The sequence below is a fragment of the Rhagoletis pomonella genome, unplaced genomic scaffold (genome assembly GCF_013731165.1).
Source record: "Rhagoletis pomonella isolate Grant_MI unplaced genomic scaffold, Rhpom_1.0 Rhpom_scaffold_00001, whole genome shotgun sequence".
Lineage (NCBI taxonomy): Eukaryota > Metazoa > Arthropoda > Insecta > Diptera > Tephritidae > Rhagoletis > Rhagoletis pomonella.
In genome coordinates, this window is record NW_023458555.1 from 105,601,379 (window position 1) to 105,607,734 (window position 6,356).

Sequence of the window (6,356 nt, forward strand, 5' to 3'; positions counted from 1 at the left end):
AAAAGTTGTATGTATAAACACACAAGATGCGCTCAACTTTCAAAAGTTATACAAAATGTAAAAAAGAGTTTAAATGTTAGGTTTTCTCGATTTCTGGTTTTCGATGGAGATGGTGATTTTTCACGATTGCTTAAGTTTTTTAATATTTCCGAAAAAATTAACTGAAGGCTCATTTCATGTAAAAGAGGACAACCACTTAAATATAAATATGTCTTAATTATCACTATTTCAGTATTAACCTCTTTTTAAATGATTACATTTCATTTACTAGTAAAGAAAAGCAGAAATAATATGGTGACCCTTTTTTTCGTCAATGACCCCTTTTTTGCGACTTTCTAAAAATTCTCAACGGCAACACTGTCTACCACCCATGCTTTCTACTGTCACATTTAACATGGAGTTGCCCTAGGAGGTGACAATTGACTCCCGCTGCGTAATTTGTAGCTTGAGAAATATCCACTTCACAGATACTGTCTCATTTTTTCATTTCATTTGTTATTATAAAGAAAATTAGTACAATAAGATCCCAAAGATCTTTTTTAGTACAACGGTAACTTAAAATTAAGACAAGAATAAGAGTTGAGAATAAAAAGTGTACATAGTACATCATGTCAAACAAAGCCTGACAAATAGCATTAGGCAAAACTTACAAATCTATATAAAACCAAGAGAGGAAGAAAAAATAAAAAATTAATCCAAAAAAATGTTAATAAATAAATAAAAATTAAAAAGAACAAGTAAGAAAGTCTAAGTTCGGGCGGAGCCGAACATTAAATACCCGGCGCAAATATTAAATATATGTTTTTTCACCCTTCCGAAACCTTCCGCTAGATGGTAAGCCGAGGTGTATCAATTTTGAGTAAATTAGCGTCCTTCAATTTCGAAATATTGAAGTTTCAAGCATTTCTTAAATTTACCGCTATATGAAAAGCGGCCGTAATTTTAGTCCGATTTCAATAATTTTCAACGTTTTGCTTACACGTGGCAAGTACAATAACCCTACCGAGTTTGGTACAAATTGGTAGAACGGTTACCGATATACTTATATGTGATCATAAGTGGGCGGTGCCACGCCCATTTTCCAAAATTTTACCATAAATATATTTCTTGGTAAAGAATTGTTGCAAGCATCAATTTTGAATAAATTAGCTTCAATATTTAATGATTTATCGAACATTTTGTATTTCTCTAAATTACCGTTATATGGGATGTGGGCGTGGTTATTGTCCGATTTTAAAAAGTTTCGGCGGTTTTTTATGCTGTACCAAGGCCAATAACTGTGCCAAGTTTGGAAGAAATTGGTGTAGCGGTTACCAAGATATACACATGTAACCATAAGTGGGCGTGGCTACGCCCATTTTCCAAGAATTTATAATATTCTTATTTTTCGTCTAAAACTTATTATAAATATCAATTTTGAGTGAATAATCTCCAGTAGTTACTAAAATATTGCAGTTTTCATATTTCTGAAAATTACCGTTATATGGGAAATAGGCGTGGTTATTGAGCGATTTTAAAAATTTTCGGCCATTTGGTATGTTATGCGAAGGCCAACAACTGTGCCAAGTTTGGAAGAAATTGGGGCAGCGGTTACCAAGATATACACATGTAACCATAAGTGGGCGTGGCTACGCCCATTTTCCAAAAATTTATAATATTCTTATTTTTCGTCTAAAACTTATTATAAATATCAATTTTGAGTGAATTACCGTTATATGGGAAGTAGGCGTGGTTATTGAGCGATTTTAAAAATTTTCGGCCATTTGGTATGTTATGCGAAGGCCAACAACTGTGCCAAGTTTGGAAGAAATTGGTGCAGCGGTTACCAAGATATACACATGTAACCATAAGTGGGCGTGGCTACGCCCATTTTCCAAAAATTTATAATATTCTTATTTTTCGTCTAAAAATTATTCTAAATATCAATTTTGAGTGAATTATCTTCAGTAGTTACTAAAATATCGCAGTTTTCGTATTTCTGGAAATTACCGTTATATGGGAAGTGGGCGTGGTTAAAGTCCGATTTCGCCCATTTTCAATACCAACCTACCTTGGATTAAGAGAAACCCACATACCAAATTTCGTTGAGATATCTCAATTTTTGCTCGAGTTATCGTGTACACGGACGGACGGACAGACGGACAGACAGACATGGCTTAATCGATTTCTTTTTTCATCCTGATCATTTATGTATACATTTGTCTATATCTATCTCGATTCGTTTTGGCTGTTACAAACAACCGTTATGTGAACAAAATTAATATACCCTTGTGCACAAGTGCGCTCGGGTATAAAAAGAACGACATATAACTTTCAATTAGCCTATATCTAAAAACATACACATTTACAATTTATATAGATAGCGAACCTCAGCTCATAATGAGTTAATAAGTTAACGAAAATACGAGTACAAAACACTCTTAAAGTTGCTTTTATTTAGACTGTTGCGAATATGTCCTGGAACCGAGTTCCAGGTGCGAATAGCATTGACGAAAAATAGTCTTGCAGATGCTAGATAATTGTACTTAGGTATAATCAGGTCAGTAAAGTCAGCAGGCTTTGAGAAGGATCATTTTGCGTATAGATATCTAGGATCTTTATCCATAATTAGGCGAAATAAAAAATACAATTTCTTGCTTTTAGGTATTCAGAGATACTGCAGCCCAACAGTCATGATTTCCAATCGGATATTCGCTCAAATTTCGATAGCCCAAAAACATATCGAGTAACATGATTGAATACTACATCAATTTTATGGGAATCTAGGCTGCTGTAGACTAGCTCAGAATAGCAGATAATTGGCAATATTAATTTAATGGCCAGTTTACGTCTAACGATTAATGGTGTAAAAGTTGCAGACATTCTTAAATTTCTTAAAGTATAATAGACTTTGCCTACGACAGAGTTAACACGATCAGTGCATGTTAGGTTAGTGTTTATAACAAAACCAAGATTAGTCACTTTAGAAACAAATTTAAGAGACTTATCACCAATGTACAAGGACGGAATAATATCAAATTTAATATTTCTTTTACATACAGGCAACACAAAGGATTTATCACAGTTGAGACAAAGACCATTTTTTCGAAGACCAAGACGATATAAACATTAATTCTCTATTGAAATTCGAGCACAAGTTAGCCATGTCTTCAAAAGTTCCTGACAAATAAATCTGTATGTCGTCCGCGTAAGCATGCATTTCTGCATATTGGCAAGTACTGAAAATGTCACTAATAAATAAATTAAATAGCAATGGCCCTAAAATATAGCCTAGAGTGTACCCCGTTAATAGTGGTTTTAGTTTAGATACTTCAGCACCAACTCTCTGGGTTCGGTCGGACAGATAGCTTCATTAACTGCACGGCAAAGTCACTAAACCCAAAATAGTTTTTGAGTCTGAGGCATAGTAGTTCATGGCTAACTGAGTCGAAAGCTTTGGAGAAATCCAAAGGCATAATAGTGTCAGGTGGTTTTTATCAGAGGATATCCGAATGTCGTCGAGTATTTGAATCATAGCCGTGAAACAACTTTGTCTAGCTCTAAATCCGGACTGGAGCGGGGACAATAACCTAAATTTCTCAAGATGGACATACATTTCTTCAGACATCAAAGACTCAAGTACTTTAGACAAGACAGGCAAGATACTAATAGGACGAAAATCACAAGGACTACATGCAAATTTATTTTTAGCTACCGGAGTCGCAGTTGCAACCTTCCATGCATCAGGGAAACAAGAGGTGGTGAAGCAATGATTGACAATATGAGTCAAAGTTGGTAAAATAAGCGGTAAAATTACTTTAATAAATCGTATTGGAATGCCGTCTTCACCTATTGCATTGGACCGTATTTTATAGATACATCTTACTACATCACACTCAGGCACAGCACTAAATTCAAACATTTAACCAACAGAAGGACGAGGACACGAAAATTAATTGTTTGGGGCGAGTAAGCAAGGGGAAGACGCGCGGCTCACAAAGAAGTTATTTAGAGTTTCAGGCTCGAGTAGGCAGCTAGTGCTGTTACTGACATGTACTTGGAGATTTTTTAGGTTTCGCCACAGGACATTATTGGGGAGTGAGGGATCCAACTTTTCGCCAAAGAACCTGCGCTTTTCACGTTTAATTACTGAAGTGGCTTCAGTTGAACCAAGGGCACGATGAGGATTTGTTTTCAAAAGTGCGTAGCGGGACATGAGCTCTAAGAGCACTCAGTTTTCATTCAAAAAGGCAATATTCTCATTCACTGTGCAAAGTCCCCAGCACATAGCCCAATTAATGTGTTAGAGGTAAGTTAAGAGATTATCAACGTTTAGAAAACGTTGGTCAAATGAGCTATGGCTGTTTACTAAGTTATTACGGTCATAATTAAGATTCAAATCAAAAGAACAGAAATGGGATCATCGTTTGATATAAAGGACAGCTGATCAAATTTTAGCACACTTCGAGTGTCAGACACAATTAAATAATCAAGCAGACTTGGACAACGGTTATTTCCATATCTTGTAGGTATAGATGTATTAACAAGCGATAACCCAATAGTAGCGACGACATCTCTTAATCGAGAACTGTAGGAATCTTGGCTAAGCAAATTAACATTGAAGTCTCCACAAACAATATTATATGTATTTATAATCAACAGCTAGAGAGGACAGAACATTAAAATAATCACAAACTCTACAACATTTATTAGGATTGTAAACACATGACAAAAGTACTTTACATACAGAGTTAGACAGCTCAACAAGCAACTATTAAGCATTACCATCGATTGATTGAGAAATCAGCTTCGTATTCAAGTATTTTTTTTACAATATATCGCTACCCCCCACTCTTTTTTCCATTTCTGTCAGATCGGAAAAGTTTATAATTTTTAATATCATAGTGGGAGTCACTAATGTCAGTTTTGAACCAGGTCTCAGAAACGCAGATTATGTCTACGGATGAAAATTCAAAAGTATTTCTAACCACATCCATTTTTTTAGTATACGCCGAATTCTTGCAGTATACGCCGGTTCTCTGGCGTGAGACTCTCAAAAATATGAAATGTACCATCAAAACCAATATGCCGACCCCCTTATGCCGACCGCGGACTTAACTCGTCTACGGTACTCGCCAAAGGCACGTAGAGTTCGATTACGATCAAGCGGTGAGTGAAATTTTATCACAATAGCGCTGTTGCGGCTGGTAGAGGAGGGCTTCGTTCGAAATATATCGCGATTTTGAGGAGATATAAAGTCGATTGAGGCACAAACTTGGTTGTATATACCCTTCAGATTCTCCCCTTTTGAAAACGGTATCCCAAACGCAACAGCATCAGCAGCAAGGTCCGGAGCGGGTTTGTTTTGTAGCGCTCTTGCTAGTTGTAATTGCAAGCTTTCAATATCCGACTCTGCTTTTTTCATATTCGCCTCCAACGAAGCAATGCGTGCAGTCGTCTCAGCTACTTTGTTAGACAGCGCAGCAACCCTGCAGTGAAAACCCAAACCAGTTAGAAAAAATACTAGTTCATAAACTAGTATGTGCCGACCAGTTCGTCATTTTCGAAGAACTTAAGCGTTCAGCGACATCTGCCTTCGAATTGCCAAAGCCTAACATAAAACGCAATTAATTGCTTTTCTTACAAATGTCGGCTGTGCCGTTACGTGCAGACTACTGGTTCTGGTTCTGGGATCGCAGGTTCGAGGCCGCTTGGTGGTAGTTAAGATTTTTAAAGTTAGATCAATGTAAGTAGGAATAATTATTACAATTTAAATATAAATAACAAACTGAAAAATCTAATTGCATTACAAAACAAACAGAAACAAATATATGGGAAGAAATACTTGTGCCATAAAAAAATAGATTAAAAAAAAATATTTTTACCACGATTGTTTATTAGGAAAAATTGAAAAAGCAACAAAGTCTAAGCGGTAGAAGTTATAGCAGCTATTTCGGAGATCACCACATCTCTTCATCAGACTTCTTTTTTCTAGACTTCAGCAGGGATCGAACCTGCGAATTCGATGTTCAAAGTCAGAAGCGTTAACCACTGAGCTATGTACATCCCGGCATCAGCAGGGATCGAACATCGAATTCGCAGGTTCAAAGTCAGAAGCGTTAACGTTAAGTCTAGAAAAAAGAAGTCTGATGAAGAGATGTGGTGATCTCCGAAATAGCTGCTATAACTTCTACAGCTTAGACTTTGTTGCCTTTTCAATTTTTCCTAATAAAAAATCGTGGTACAAAGCTCAATAAAAATATTAAAAATAAAAATGTTAATAAGCCACAATAACAGTGACAAATACATAGTTTAGGAAGAGCCTGCCTTAAACTATACAAAAAAGCAAATAAGCAAATGGATGTATAGAATTGACA

At 36.0% G+C, this 6,356-nt stretch overlaps 1 protein-coding gene across 2 annotated transcripts in view; it reads left to right on the top strand.

The window, feature by feature from the left end:
- Positions 1–6,356, top strand: part of LOC118749517 (methanethiol oxidase-like) — a 98,841-nt gene that overhangs the window by 45,567 nt on the left and 46,918 nt on the right. The gene's annotated exons all lie outside the window — the stretch shown is intronic.